This window comes from Chrysemys picta, chromosome 23 (genome assembly GCF_011386835.1).
Source record: "Chrysemys picta bellii isolate R12L10 chromosome 23, ASM1138683v2, whole genome shotgun sequence".
Classification (NCBI taxonomy): domain Eukaryota; kingdom Metazoa; phylum Chordata; order Testudines; family Emydidae; genus Chrysemys; species Chrysemys picta.
The window spans coordinates 4877344-4893802 of record NC_088813.1 but is presented as its reverse complement, the minus strand read 5'-3'; the positions used below and the strand labels follow the sequence as shown (position 1 = coordinate 4893802).

Sequence of the window (16459 nt, the reverse complement as noted above, 5' to 3'; positions counted from 1 at the left end):
AAAGAAGTTAAGATGAGAATGGTTGGGCCATCAACTGGGGGAAGAAACTGCCTAGCTGGCTCCATCCAGGTTAGAAGGGGTACTCTTCCCAAGGCAAAGCCTACGATCAAAGGGGACCCAAAAGCTCCAAGACCCAGGGAAAGCGGAGGGGGTTGGGTGAGCAGACAGGCTAGCCGGGAAGCGTGAGTGGAAAAGCTGACAGTCTGACTGAGACACATCGGGTTATGTCTACACAGGGATGAAAAAACGGTGACTGGCCCAGGCTGAAAACTGCAGTGTAGACATTTGGCTCAGGCTGGAGCTTGAGCTCTGGGACCCTGAGAGGATGGAGGGTCCCGGAGCTCCGGCTCTAGGCTGGAGCCTGGACATCTACATAGCGATTTTTAGCCCCATAGTCCAAGGGAGCCTGGGCCAGCCCCGGCCGTGCTGTGGGGCTTGTATCCCTGCATAGACATACCCACAAAGACAGGGCGCCTGCTGCTGCGATACCGGCTGTTTCTCAATCTCACAGGTGTAGTCAGCTGGACTGAGGGGGACTTACCGAGGGGCAAGGATGACCCATGTGGCCTTCTAGGGTTTTATCCTTTGTTCTGTAGGCTTGGGACTTTTGAGTCATGAATAAGTGGTGCTTTGTTCTGAAGCAGTTGCTTCTGTCTCACGGCAGATGTCTGCTGTCACAGGCTCCCGGAGAAAAGGGACTTGCAGGTGCCACATGCCGTTGGACCTACTGAAATAGGCATGGTTGGTACCCAGGAGTTGGTCTAAGGGCGAGTGCTGGGAGAGGTAAAGGCCCAACGCCTAAAATCCAGGGGATGGGGGGAGCACTTGGTGAGACCCTGAGAAAGGGCAGTGGTGCAGCTAGGCCGGGAGCCATTACAGGAGATAACGCCTTAAATTGAACCTGGAGTTGCTGAGTCTCCAGCTAGTGCCTTCACCACAAGACCATCCTTCCACCCTCTGAGAAACTCAGTCGAAACTTCTGAGGTTTGGCTGGTTTAGCTCAAAGCCCAGTGAGGTGAGCGTCTTGCCCCCATTCTAGCAGCATATTACGCCTGGACCCCAGCTGGCTGTAGGGGTTTGGGGACAGGAGGGAGCCGCGTGATGAGCCGGCTCAGTGTTTAGAATTTGGCCTGGATCCCCAGACCTGAGCATCCTCAGTTCTGGGCTCTGCTGTGAATGATTGGCAGAGCTCTGCTTGTGGTGTGACACACCCAGTACCAGGCACCACACGAGAGCCCAAAGGCAAAGGTTTAACAGTCCCTTCACTGAGGGGCATACAGCTGGTCCCAAACACTGCCCTCCCCTAAGGGAGATTTCATCCTACTGGGTCTCTGACCCATGAGGGAGGCAGTGTGGCCTAGTGAATAGGGCGTTCAAGAGACTTGTGTTCTATTCCTGGCTCAGTCACTGTGTGACCTGGGACAAATCACTTCCCCTTCTGTGCCTTAATTCCCCCATCTGTTCAGTGGTGATGAGCTGCTCACCCAGCTTAGTGACGCATGGAGAGATCCCATGTCAAGCTAGGGGTGCTAAGCGCCAGCAGTTTGTCCAAGTGCATTGACACTAGCCCACTCACCAGTGCCAGATCTATGACCCCATCTGTCCCAGCTCACTTTAACCCTTGCTCTCCTTCTCACATTTTTGGATGTAAAATTCCCTTTTCAGTTGTGTTCTTGCTTCTGCCTCTGCTGAAAGGATTTATTCCCCAGGGCCTCACTGGGGTGTTCAACCCCCCCCTTTAATGCCCAGCAAGCCCCACAGACAGTGAATCCACTCTCCGGACACAGATGCCCTGTGGCTCCTCACCAGCCCTGGGGGCTCTGTCCTTATCTCTGGGGTCTCTGTCAGTGCTGTTCCACAGGACACCCGCCAAAGCGTCCCCCTTCACACTGCCACCCACAGCTGGCAGCGCAGTTCATGCAGCCTCCTGCTCCCCATGCAGGCATCCCCAGACCTAGGGATCCTGGGATGGGGGTTGGGAGGAAGAACTGCAGAGGCAGCTCACACAGGTGGGGAGTTGGGGGGTGATCCATGTGCAAGGTATCCTCTGCAATGGATCATGAGGCAACAATCCCATACATACCAAGGCATCCTCAGTGTTGCTTCCTGGGAGAGCGCGTCAGATCATGTGAAATCTTGTTTGCCAACAGCTAACCAAACAAGAAACCATGTTTTGCTGCAGTCTGCTTGTGACTTTGGCTTAGAGGGGTTTATATATGGCTTTCCATTGCCATAAGCATGATCTGGACAAAGCTCTGTCTATGCAACGTTCACAGAAAGCAAGGCCAGCCAGTTACCCAAAGTCTTTTCATCAAGAAACAGAATTTGCTGCAGACAGAAGCCATTGATAAAGTTTCAGTCCTCCAATCAGAGAACTAATACAATAACATGTGACTTAGGTGACCGGCCACAAAGTTTGGATAGCAAATTCTGAACATCAAACTCTTTGAGAGCAATCCACCCGTCAAAAGAGATTCCAAAAAACGACTCGGCCAGCTTCAAACAACAAACAAACTTGAAACGCGGTGATCTGTTCATTGACAATTTACAAAGAGGATAAAAAGGGATGACATTTGCCCAATAGCTTCTTCTCAATGGACAGTTGGACCAACTCTCCTGGTAGGGCTTGTTACAAGTACAGCCATTCCACTGGAGTGAACACCCCCGCTCTGGGATCTTCAATGACTGAAAATGGCCAGGACTCCAGTTTCATATCTAGGCTGATACCAGCCTTCAACTACCTGAAGGGGGGTTCCAAAGAGGATGGAGCTCGGCTGTTCTCAGTGGTGGCAGATGACAGAACAAGGAGTAATGGTCTCAAGTTGCAGTGGGGGAGGTCTAGGTTGGATATTAGGAAAAGCTATTTCACTAGGAGGGTGGTGAAGCACTGGAATGGGTTCCCTAGGGAGGTGTTGGAATCTCCTTCCTTGGAGGTTTTTAAGGTCAGGCTTGACAAAGCCCTGGGTGGGATGATTTAGTTGGGGATTGGCCCTGCTTTGAGCAGGAAGTTGGACTAGATGACCTCCTGAGGTCCCTTCCAACCCTGAGATTTTATGATTCTATGACAGTACCTCCACTGCCTTTAGTCCTGCGGTGCTTATTAACTCAAAGAGAAAGGTGCTGCCCGATGAACCACTCATACTTCCACTTCCAGTGGATAGAGATCATCCATCTTGTACCTGCTTAACTCATAACATCTGGTGGCCATGTGAGGAGTACAGACTGCAAAAGGCCTGCAGAAAGGGAGGTAGTGTCACAGCCAGGGGCCAGGAAACCATTAACTTCTCTAATGCACCTTGATCCACATGTAATCCACTCTTCTCCCTGCACAATGGATGCAACATTCCCATCCATCTCAGAGGAGAAAAGCTCTTCATCACATTTAAATGCAGGGTTTTCTCATTAGAATTTAATTTGCAGCGATATAGAGAAAATTATCATGTCAGCGCAAAGAAAAGAAACAGAGATTGGGTAATTCAGGCAGAGAGAGGCCTTTTGATAAATTGTACTGAGCACTTTTTATCTCCATTGGCTTAAAGGAGGATTTGGCTTAGAGGGGTTTATATATGGCTTTGTAATTGCCCATTGTGGAAGGGATAGATTGCCTCCAGCCCCACTGAAACTGCAGGCAAGGAGTCTGCCCCTTCCCATTTCTTTCTAAACAGCTGTGGTGGTTGCCATGACAACCCTCATTAAAACCAAAACCAAAACCAAAAATATATCTTTAATTAATCCCTGAAAATCTCAGATGTGTGAGAAATTTTTAAATAAGAAAAGTTGGTATCTGCTCAAGTCCCTGTGTGAATGATTCCTTTTGGGATACTCTTCTTTTGCCATTCTACCACAGCACAGAAACCTCGGCCTAGAGCGTTATTGAAGCTCTGGAAATTAGCCAGTCCCTAGTCCCATCACCCTGGAAACTGGCATGTGATAAAAACTGCCCCAGAACGGCCACCCATAGATACAGACGTTATATTAGCCCCTCTCCAGTCTCTTGCTGCATCTAAAGAAGCTCTCTCTCTCAGGCAGTGGTGGGCAACCTGCGGTCTGCGGGCAATCAGGGTAATCTGCTGGTGGGCCGCCAGTTTGTTTACCTTTGCACGGCTGCCCGCAGCTCCCAGTGGCCGCAGTTCGCCGTTCCTGGCCAATGGGAGCTGTGGGAAGCAGTGGTCAGCACGTCCCTGCAGCCCGTGCCGCTTCCCACAGCTCCCATTGGCCAGGAACGGCGACCGCGGCCACTGGGAGCTGCAGGCGGCCGTGCAAATGTAAACAAACTGGTGGCCCACGGGCTGCCCACCACTGCTCTAAGGTGACGCATGTAGAGATCCCATCTGGCCCCCAATTACCATAGTAGGTGAGCAGCTCATGATCTTTAATGTATTTATCCTTATCACACCCCTGTGAGCTGTAGAAATCACATTAATACCATTTAATGGATGGGAGACTGAGGCATAGAGAGACTAAGTGCATGGCCAGAGGTAGTGGGAGTGACAAGAACTGAACCTAGGATTATTGAAGCCTAATGTAGCACCCTACCCACTGGCCCAGCCTTCCTCGCTGTAAACTAGCCTGTCTTTCCATCCTCCCGTCCCGCCGCCTTTGTTTACGGCTGCACTGGGGGAGGTCGAGACCTGCTGCTTTGTTCGCTGTAGCTGCTTCCCCCGCACTTCTAATAATTTTTAAAAAAATCATCTGCTGCCTTTGAACATCTGATTCCTCATTCGTAAAAACCAGATGTTTAATAATTGCTCCGGGTCTGTCCTGACTGCTTCTTTCTTCTCATTGCTCACAGCCTTGCGTCATGTTGAAGAGGGGATTTTTTTTAAAGCGATTGTCTTGCATGGAGACCACGAATTACAAAACTCTCACTTGGATGTCTCCAAAGCGTTAGGCGTTTCCCCCCACATCTCCTCCTTGTCTGTCACACTACTGAGGGAACAATCTTGTTCCAGGGATGGGGACACTCAGTGTAAACTGGCTCAGACTAAGAAAAGACAGAGTTCTACACGTTCTTGGAAAATTAATAACATTGTAGCAAAGTTACCAAACACGCGGATGCTTTTGTAGGTCACCAGCTAAGAGTGTGTCATATCCCCCTCTAGTGGTGTGATCCTAGAGGATAAAAACCTATGCTGATGCTGCCAAAAAGAGTTGCTCCTTTATCTCTAATGGCAGAGATGTATGGAGCAATTGTACAGTCGCTGGGTTCAAACCCTGCTGCTGAACCATGCCAGGCGTGGTGAAATCTTGGGCATGTGTATCATTAACGTCCTCTGGTCACAGGTAAAATCCAAGACTGTATTGCCAATCTAGGGGAAATTACATTGCGAATGACAGTGTGAGAGATGTTCACATCTTAATAGTCAAAGAGGTGTTTAAAAGCAACTGCTTATACATTCAGAATAGGCAGATTATGCGGACCTTCCCTTTCCTTACTTGCACTGCTGTTTCCCAGTCTACCCAACCTTCTCTTTCTCCATTTCATCTGTACTTGTTCTAGCTTTTGCTTCCAAGTGGGGAACAAGAAGTTCGGATAGCTGTAATCCTAGACACTGTGTGGGTCGTTCAGCATGAAAAGCCCCTGACAAGTGGACAATGCCTGAAGATGGACACAAATGGTTGGAGAAGTTTGATTGCTCCTCTCTGTAACTTCTTCCTGTCTACCTCTGAGCAGCTGTGCAAGTTCATGATTAACTGTGCAGAAGCACCGTGGAGACTGTCCTGGGACTGAGCAGTATGGAAAGGACACCTCTGGAGTCCAAGAGGCAGGTGGAAATTGGCCTAACTCCACTGACCTCAGTGGTGATTTACACCAGCTGAAGAGCTGGCCCAGAGCGCTAGTGCTGAGATGGCAGCTGGTGAAACAGTCTCAAACCACGGTGCAGTGTGGAGGGATTGGCCACCTTGGCTCAGGGGAACCGCCGTGGGTGGAAGAGCAGCCGTCAGAGTGGGGCAGCGAGCTGAAGCTCTGTGCTGCACAAACAGATACACAGAGTTTAAGGCCAGGAGAGACCATTAGATCAGCTAGTCTGACCTCTGGCGTATCACAGGCCACTACATTTCATAGCTACCTGAGGCCCTTCCTTCTTCGCTCCATGAGTACTCCGCTTCCGCAGCACTCTCAGCCCTCACTAGCCTGAGGAGTCCAGGAGCAAGGTGCCCTCCACGGCTGGGAACCATGTGGCTCCTAGCACACCTGTGAACTCATTGTTCTGTTAAGATGTTACTTCAGATCCTGCTTAAGCCTCCTTTCATGCTGCTGAGTCACGGGCTCTGGAGACAGGAATTGAGCTGCTTCCATTGGGAGGGATTGTGGTTTATTTCTGTGGGGGTGTCTAGATTAGAATCAGTGCTGTGTAGACATACCCGAGCTAGCTTTGATCTAGTCAGCTCAAGTAACACTAGCCGTGAAGCGGCAGCAGCGTGGGCGGTGGCAGGGCCTAGCTTGTACAGCCTGTGCTGAAGTCCGTGCTGCTGCGGCTCAGGGGCGCCGGAACGGGGTGGGCCTGGGGGCCATGGCTCCATCACTTTTTACCTGCCTTAAAGGAGAGCAATGGGGGGCGGGGCGAGTGGGGACGGAGCCCTGGGGGAAAGGGCAGAGTGCGGGTGGGGCCTTGGGGGAAGGGGGTGGAATGGGGGTGGGGTCCTGGGGGAAGAGGCAGAGTGGGGAGGGGCCTCAGGGGAAGGGGCAGAGCAGGGGGCGGGGCCCTGGTTTGGGCACTGGTGCCCCCCCCCCAACTTCTAGGGAGCTTCCGGCACTTCTGCTGCCGCTTCTCTGTTTTTGTTACTTGGGCTAGGTAGATGAAAGAGAACATGGGTATGTCTACCCGTGCTGCAGGCAGGCACACCGCTGATTCTAATGTAGACAGCCCCTTAGAAATAAACAACATGAAGGTTCAAGGAGATGGTAAGAACCTTCTCTGGCACTGGTGCAGTGATGGATCACTACTGATAGCGGGAAGGGGCACATACAATCTTTTACATTTGCTTTCAGAATTAGTTTAGATTCACTAGGCAGAAGCCCAATCTGCTGCAGCTTCTGTGCCTCTGATTTTAAAATACACTCTTGTTTGTATTATTAGGGTTTCTAAATACTAATCATTAAACTAAAACCTCGGGGAGACATTGCCATCTCCACTGAGGGCCCTTTGTGCCCCCGTGCTGTGTCCCAGAGTAAACACAGACCCAAGTTGAAGCCATTTGTGTAGTGATTAGTTCCAAAAAGTGCTTCCTGGCTTTGATAGCTACAAAACAGCAGAGCTTGGATTTTGAACCAGTCGTTACGCTGAGAGTGGCGTGGAGAGAGAACAGGGCCGGCTCCAGGCACCAGCCTGGCAAGCAGGTGCTTGGGGCGGCCGCTCCGGAGAGGGGCGGCACGTCCAGGTATCTGGCGGCAATTCGGCGGACGGTCCCTCACTCCCGCTGGGAGCAAAGGATCTCCTGCCGAATTGCCATCGCGATAGCGGCTTTTTTTTTTTTTTGGCTGCTTGGGGCGGCCAAAACCCTGGAGCCGGCTCTGAGAGTGTTAATTAGGAAATATGTTTATTTTCCTTGAGGTGAACAAAATGCCCGAAGGGTAATTGTTGTCGCGGAGATGATGGGCGAGTGTTTTCCTCCTCTCCGGGTTGATCTCTTGCATATTGCACACACAATAGGATTCCAGATGATCTGTTGTGGTCACGGTGAGGAGCTGGGTTACTGCCCTCTGGTCTATTAGATGGTGCAATGCAGGAGCAGTGGAAATATTAAGGAGATATGTGGCAGTTGTAATTGGATGGATCCATAGTCCAACAAGGAACCCTACACAGATGTGTCAGAATCAGCCCAGCTTATCAATGGGAGTTATACATGGCCTCAGTGGGTTACTGCCCATAGGCTAGATGCTAGCTAGGGTAAATCAGTGTCACTCCACTGGCTTCAGCTGGGAATCTGGCTCAATGACAACACACAGCCCTTTATTCCATTCTACTCAACAGAGTTCTTTCACCACTGTAGTATCGAAGCACCTTCCAGCCATGCAGGAACCGATGTTAACATCTGTCATGTGTGGTTTGTTCTCTCTCCTTTTCTCCCCTCTTTACACCTTCAGTGCACTCAGACATTAAGTGACTAATCCTCCCCATGCCCTGTAAGGTAGGCAAGTATTATTACCCCTATTCTACAGACAGGGAAACTGAGGCAGGGTGGCTTGCTCAAGGACACACTGCAAGCTGGTGGCAGGGCCAGGATTAGCACTCAGGAATTCATAATTCCTAGCCTGGACTAGTTATTCTTAAGTGGTTCAGTTCATATAGTACCTGCAATTGTAGAAGATTTTTTTTAAACCTATCTTGAAGCTGCACAATGGAAATTGCATGAGAGCTTTTGCGTGACCTTCTCTGGGGTTATCTGCCTTGGTCTGGGCCACAAAGACCATGTGAAGAACTCTCCTTGCAGCATTTCAACACTTCGCTTCCAGACGAATCATTGTAGTGCAGCCACGAGTGCTGAAAATGAGCATCAGTGGTTTAAAAGCGACTCACACTTTGTCAAAGTTCCTCCACGATTTCTTTTCAGGGTGGGGTGGACGCTCAGGGGAACTTTGGGCAAAGGCTCAGGGTGGTTTCTGACCTTGGCCACTTTGCTCATCTCTAATTTTTATAGCTGAGTATAACACTAGCTCTGTTTGCAGCTGTGCCCAGGACTCCTTCGCTAACACAAACATGTGCTGGGGGCACAGGTTCTTCACATCCCTCTGCCCACGAAGGCTCTGCACGTGCTTTCTATTGGCTCTGGCCGGTAGAGTGCTAGTACCACAGTCCTGTTGGTTCCTGTAAGAGGTCGGACTCACCCCTGCGGCGCCTCCTACTGGTTGCTTCAGGGAATCAGCTCGTCCAATGTCCGAAGCACCCTCTGCAGGCCGGTGATCCACCTCTCCTCTGGCCCCATGCCCCTCCCAGGACCCGGCACCCCTATCACTGGGATGCTGCCCCCTGGCAGTACCCGACAGATCTGGGTCTCCCCTCCCTGGGGAACTCCCACCCCTATCCCCACCTCGCCTCAGTACCAGGCCACTGCCAGTCACCATCAAGCCCCCACTGCCTGGGGCAGACTGCAGGATCAGCCACTCATCACTGGCAAGGTGGGGTTTGGACCTGCTGCCTCTGCCTACCCAGGGCTGTCCCTTTGCAACCCCAGTACCTAGCTGACCTTACTCTAGGCCTGCAGCCTGGGGTTTTTCCCAGGCCAGAGCTCCTCAGCTCCTCTAGCCTTCCCCCAGCCCTGCTTCCCTCAGCTCCAGGCAGCCAGGCCCTTCTCTCTCTAAAGCAGAAAGAGAACTGTCTGGGTTTCTGGCTGCCCTCGCCTTTATAGGACCAGCTGGGCCTTAATTGGGGCATGGCCCCAGCTGAGCCTGACTTCCCACTCAGCCAGGGAGCTGCTTGCCCCAGCCACAGCCCTCTCATGGGCTGCCCTTAACCCTTCTGGACCGGAGCGTGGTGACCACCCGGCTACCGTTCCCTTGCTGATGATGCACAGCCAGGTTCTTCCAGCCCCAGCCCACACATACTGTCTGCACTCCCTTTCTGTACCCAGTCCACAGCTTCCCTGACACACACACTTTCTCTGATCCCTTGGACCTGAGTCTGATCTCACACCAATTTTACACCTCCATATAGCTCCACTGACTGGAACTGGTCTGGGAGTAAATACAAGAAAACTCCAGACTTAACATTCCCGGGGCCAAATTCATCAGTTGCAAAAACCCACTGAAATCAATGGGGTTCTGGCAGGGATAAATTTGGTCCTGTCTCATCCCAAAAATCAAGATCTTGAGAGCGGGATAGAAAATAATTCATATTCATAGCTTATCAGGCCAGAAGGGAGCACAGTGATGATGGTCTGACCTCTCGTGTAATATAGGCGGTAGGCGTTTGAACCAAAGCAGATCTTTTTTTCTGGGGGTAGAGGGGGTGCATGAAAGGGGGCGGGAGTTTGGCTGGTGAGTCCTGGTAGAGGGATTTTGAAGGTAGTTGTTGAAATACTGGTGTATCCTAAAAGAGACCCTTAAAGGCAGCTGCAAAGGTGCAATAGCAGGTGTGACGCCACCACACACACCACCAGTGAGATGGCACAAGTAGATACACCTACATGCAGATTTCCAACACTGAGTAACATCCCGCAGCTGCCAGGGCTTTGCCTCTTATCATGTGACCTGGCTGGGCCTTTTGAGTCTCTTCAGGAGTTCAAGGTTTGATGTAAGCAGCCTTCAGGAGAGGAAAATATAGAATAGAGGTTCTGGCTCTGCGAGATTTGACAGGAGCAACAGCGCTGAGATCTGGCAGTGAAGGACCAAAAGGATAGAAAGCAATCAAACAGTGTAAACAGCTCCCTGGCCAAGCCAGCTGCTCTCCAACTTCTCACACAAGTGCAGCTCTATGTAAGGCTTCTGAAGCACTTCACTGCTGCGGGCACCAGCAGCTTGTGCTGTTTGTTTGCAGGGAGTAATTGGAGGCACAGCTCTCATGCTGGATACCGAAAGTTCTATAACAATTCTCACTATCGCAGGCTCCCAGCCAGCAGGGTAAGGAGAGATGTGGTGATCTTTTGAGAATGACACTTCAGGAGAATTATGTAACTCAATTCAATGTTGCCGTGCTCCTGGTTGTGGATGTTACAAGGAACACTGTGGCTGGTGTTTGCAGATGAGCTGGAAAATAAGTCCTAGCAAAGGAAGTGTGAGCATCAGGACCTGATTCCCATAGACCTCACTGATAGGAGTAACCTTACTGAAGTCAAAGTGACTGGGAGTGGACGATGAGTGTCTGGCTTTTCCATCAGGTGTAGCCAGCAATGTAGTTCAGACTTTTGTGAAAATTCCTCCATAATTTAGTGCTGCCTGGTCCAGGTTCGTTTGTAGGGTTTTTTGTCCCCCACCCCCGATGGACTATTGGTCTCACCCAGTCTAACAGTCAACCTCATGATGCCACAATACAGAATGCAGGAAATAGATACAAAAAATCTGTACCTCTGTTTTGTATATGGTGAGCTGCTCTGTGCTAATTCATGAAGAATGTATGCTGACTTGATTATGGGGACATTTGCTGTATGACTATGTTGAGTTAAATCAACAGTGTTTTGGGGAAACAAAGAGGCAGGTGAAACAATGACTCTAGACAAGTCATCCCCCCAGCAAACACAGGGAGTTACTGAAGGCAAAGTAAGAGCCCTTGGCCCAGAGGAGACGGGCTCAGCCTCCCATGGACCCCAGCCAACTGGTTGTGGGCTAGCAGAGCCCCGAAGCCCAGGAACTGAGAGAACAAAGAATTCTGGCTGGTTACCACGTGACTCTCTCTCTAGAAGGGAGGCAGCAGCTGTTGGACACAGTTGTTGAGAAGCTATTCAGACTGACACACACAGCGACGCCTGTTAGGCCTTCCTAGGCTTCCCTCCGGGGATGGTTAGCCTCCAGGTAAGATCCACCTATGTACAGACAGTCTGCTGTTTTAAAATCCCTTGTCTGTTATGTTGCACTTTATTCCTTCTGGTAAGAACCAACAACATGGGGGTATAAGGAGGCTGGCGGTTCACTCTTTCCCCCACTAGTCACCGCTCCCGAAAGGAAGGACCACAGGTGCCAAACCCAACTGGACCTGCTGGGTGCACATGGTGGATAAACACAGGGTCCAGGCAAAGTGTGGGAGAACTGAGGGATTCCACCCCAGGAGAAGTAAAGGCCTGACACCTGAGGGGGGTGCATCAGAGAGTCAAAGAGGGGGCAGAGGCGCAGCCAACCCTGCAACTGTGATCTCTTTCCATTATTACTTATATTACTGTAGTGTCTTGAGGTCCCCAACACGGCAGGTGCTGCGCAAACCCATAAAACCAGACAGCTGCTGCCCTAAGAGCTTAGTCTAAATAAACAAGGCAGAAAAAGGGAAACGGAGGTCAAGTGACTCACCTGGGGTCACATAGCAAATCAGTGGCGGAACAAGGAACATAGCCTAGTGCTCCCAAGTCCCAAGCTTGTGCCCTGCACCCTGGACCATACTGCCGCTGCTATTTGTATAACAGGTGATGCAAAAAACACTGCACAGCAGATAGAATATCTCCGGCTTGATCCCAAGCCAATAAAGTCAGTGGAGAGCCTGCCAGGCTCAGACTCCTAGTTTGATTAAAGCAGGTGCACTGGGATTTCAGCAACAAGTGCCTTGTTATAATTACAGGTGATTGCATTGTTTGGAGACAGCTTTTAGCAAGTCTGTCCATTCTCATTTTCTTTGTGCAAAGGTTTAATATTTCTGCTCATGGGCAACGGGGCCGATGTGCTCTGGAAAGGGTAGTGACCTTATGTGGGCTACTGTTTGTCTAATATTGTTGATCTAGAGGGTTCCAGCAATTAGCGAGCCCGCTGGATTAGATGCACAGCTGCCTCTTCAAACAAGGTTTGTTGACTGTGACAAAACGATGGGTTTAAAATAGAGATTGTAAGAGTGATGACAGAGTAAATAGCTTCCCTAGGGGCTACTGCCACAAGCCTAGAGCTTGCCCATCCTCCTGAATTCCCTCCTGAGTGGAGGAGATGGCCAGGAGATGGCAGAGGAATAACAGTAAGTGAGTCTGACATGAACTGACCACAAAGAGGAAGGGGAAAGAAGCATCCAGCAAGTAGAATCTTCTCCTTAACTCCCCCTGACCTTTGTCACTTTCAGACCAAATCAGGGGAAGGAGATGGAACTCGCAGGGGACCAGTCACGACCCTATTACTACGGGGAAAGGAGTGGCACCGTCTCACTATTTGGCTTCTAAAAGATACTTAAAGAAATATTCAGCCAAAGCCTATTATCAAAGTTTGGCCAGTCTTTAGCCAAATGCCCATTTCTGGCTGAATTTCTCTCCAGTCCTAACCAATGCAGTTCTAATACTCCCTGCATCTATTGTGCCAGAAGATCCCAGAGCATTCCAAATGTGTACACCAGATTCTACCCTGAAATACACTTGCACAATGCCTGCTGAAGCCCACGAGAGCTGTTTGTGTGTGTCGAGGGGCAGGAGAGAGAAAGAGCTATGCTTTGAAAATAAAAATCAATTGTAGGGATGACACCATTCCACCCTGCAAACCCGTTATGAAAATGTAACTGCTCAAGCACAAAATCCACTCACCTGTCTTTACCGTGATGATGATTACCACTTATATAGAATGTTACAGGCTGAATTATCTGCTCTCATAGGTCCACTGATTTCAGGAGTTACGCCATCACAGATTTGGCCCTGCACATTCAAAGCATTTTACCAATACTACCTAATTTGCCCTCAGAACACTGGGAGATAGAGAGACAGGTGGGGAAATTATGACCAGAGTTAAGTGATCTGCCTACGGCCACACAGCAGGTCAGTGGCAGAGCTGGGAATGGAATCTAGGTCTCCTGGCTCCCAGTTCTGTGCTTTAATCCGTAGACCATGCTTCTTAAGAATGGAACACCTCATCAAACAAAAACAAGTCATAATATTTTACTGGCCCATCTAAACAAATTGCCCACCTGGGCAAGTGCATGAGTAGATTTTTGCAAGGATGGTAAACTGCTGTATAGTATAGTGAAGATTAACTGTTATTTTTGTTAAATGATGGATAGTAATTTCTAGTAATCAGCTACAAAGGTATTCATATGTTTACTCTATTGGTAGCATTTATTGATAACATTAAATATTTAAAGTGTATTAAGATCTCCCAACTATGTATTAATTTTAAGTAATTCTTCATAAACACATCCAAATACCGTAATTTTAATATAAACATTGTATCAGTCGTTCATAAAGGGTTTAGTATTTTTCTTGAATGTGGTTTGACGATTCTCCTGTTCCCATGCTAAATAGCAGGCCAAATATTATGGAACATTTCTCAGAAATATTTCAGCGAGTTCTGAACAGATCTCACTTTGATTATATCAGTGACACTTCTTATTTACTTTATGAACATTTGTGTGAGCAACTCTTTGTTCATGAGAATGTTCCCTGCAGAGCAAAGTCTCACAAACACTTGTGAGAATAAGCCTTCATGCAAAGCTGCAAGCCGGGGGTGATTATGTGGCCATCTTGAAATGCCTATAAAAGAACGAAAACAGTGCCATGTGACCTAGGTGACCAACTGCACCTTCAAACAATGCCATGTGACAGGTGACCAAGTAAACATTCATGGCAAACAGTTCACGAGCAGCCCCATGGCTGGAATTTGTTGACACAAAATACTTGCCAAATAACTGAATATCAACCAGCGTCATAAAAAGCACCTCCTGTGTACAGACAACTTGCAAACAGGAAAGGGGGCTGAATTTGCTAAATAAACTGCAGGTAGCAAAGTGCTTGCCTACCTCTGTTCACTCATGAGTAAACATGATTGTGGTTGGACAATGCTGACAGCTCCAGAAGAACATTTAGCGTACGTGGACAAAGGAAGACTAATTGCAGTTGAATCAAAGATTACAGGGTGGAAAGACCGACTGTCACTGGTCAGGGTTCATCCTGGTCCAGGGTCCAGGGTCATTCCTTTCATTACATTCTGAAGTCATTTGTTTGGGACTGTCTTTTGTCCCATGTCTGTGCAGCAGGTAGCACAGTGAGATCCTGGTGTATGACTAAGGCTCCTAGGGGCGACAGTGGTACAAATAATAAATACTAATGATACAATAATTTGTTTGGTTCACATTTAAATATCCCAAATGATGGGACTTCCACTAAATTTTCCTGGGAGCCTGTTCCACAGGCTGATGCGCTCTACAAATTTGTTAGTCTCTAAGGTGCCACAAGGACTCCTCGTTGTTTTTGCTGATACAGACTAACATGGCTACCCCTCTGAAACCTGTCTACAAACATTGTACTTCCCAATATTAAGCGTAAGTTTTCCTTTGCTTAATTTCATCCCATTACTTATGCCTTAACCACCTCAGAACGGCCTGAATAATTCCTCTTTTCTTGGTATTTAGCATTTAAGCTCTTCAAATACTTGTAAAGAGCCCCCTCAGATGGCACTTAGCCAAGCAAGACATGTTTAACCCTCTTAATCTTCCTTGTAAATCAGTCCCTCCAGCCTCTAAATCATTTTCACTGCTCTTGTCTGAATTCCTTCCAATTTATCGGCGTCAGCTTGGTAATGAAGTGCCTGTAAATGATCACACAATTTTATGTCTTACCAGTGTGACCAGTGAAATAAGAAACACAATGGGTCAAAAATCTCTGACCCAAGTGCTAAGAGTAGCTCTGAGCCAGTCAGATACTAGTGCAATTCCTCCGGTATCTCTCCATGGTCTTGAAACACTTATTTACCCCACAGCAGCCACATAGTCATTGTGATTAATTTAACCCTATGGTATCTTAACACTAACGGGTACATTCACCTAACCAGCTGTCTTCCAAACTAACTGCTGCAGGCCCTGGCAGATTCCACCTCTGTCCTGCCATTTCCGCTGCATCCTGGCTCCCGTTTTCATCGTGTGATTGTGCTGACAGAGCAGGAGAGGCCTGGCGAAATGTGCGGAGCTGGGGCAAAGGGGACACAGCAACCCAATGGCTGCCAGAAGAGCACCCTTCCTAGACCAGGAGGGAAAGGAGGAAGTAGGGCAGTAGGGGAAAAAGCCAGGCAAGTGAGTCTCCCTCTTCAGGCAGATTTGTGTGCCTGAGGTAAGCTCTGAAAACGGTCTGCTACTCACTTGATCCAGAGCCCCCCATCAAATCCTGCCAGGCAAGGGGTTCTAACCAAGTCTACTTCAAGAACACTCGTGAGACGGCTCAAGCTATCGAGGGCGTGCATATCCGGAAAGCCACGAAATACTAGAAAGGCAGTGTGTTCCCTTCCGTCGTTACAACGGTGGAGTTGGCAGAGATGCCCCGGCCAAGCAATGGGGCTGGACACAGGGAGGTTGGCCTAAAAAGAGTGCAGAGTTCCTACTCCACATGCTCAAAAATGCTGAGCGTAATGCTGAACTCAAAGGTCTTGCTGTGGATTCTCTGGTAATTGAGCACCTCCAGGTCAACAAGGCCCCCAAAATGCGCAGGCATATCTATAGAGCTTATGGTCATATCAACCCCTACATGAGCTCCCCCGTCATACTGAGATGATCCTCACTGAGAAGGAGCAGATTGTTCCAAAGCCAGAAGAGGAAGTTGCTCAGAAGAAAAAGATCTCTCAAAAGAAGCCGAAGAAGCTCAAACGTATGGCTCGGGAATAAATCTGACATAACAGATGGACATAAATAAAAAAGAAAACTGAAAAAAAAAATGGATGCCAATGTCACCATGCTTGGTGCCGTAGAAACGCAGGGGCCTGTGACTGAGAGACAGGCCCTTTTTTGTCTCCCCTCAGAACTCCATTGCAAAGGTAAACACCTAGGAGCTGTAGCTCAGAATATCGATGTGCCTGGTAGCATCTGATCTGCATGAACACACAGTACAAACAAGATGTATCTGGGAGTGTTTCGTTACCACTCCA

General features: G+C 49.0%; 1 pseudogene; it reads left to right on the top strand.

The window, feature by feature from the left end:
- The first annotated feature begins 6888 nt into the window (after window positions 1–6888).
- LOC101941903 (large ribosomal subunit protein uL22-like) lies at window positions 6889–16249 on the top strand (annotated as a pseudogene).
- Window positions 16250–16459: the final 210 nt, after the last annotated feature.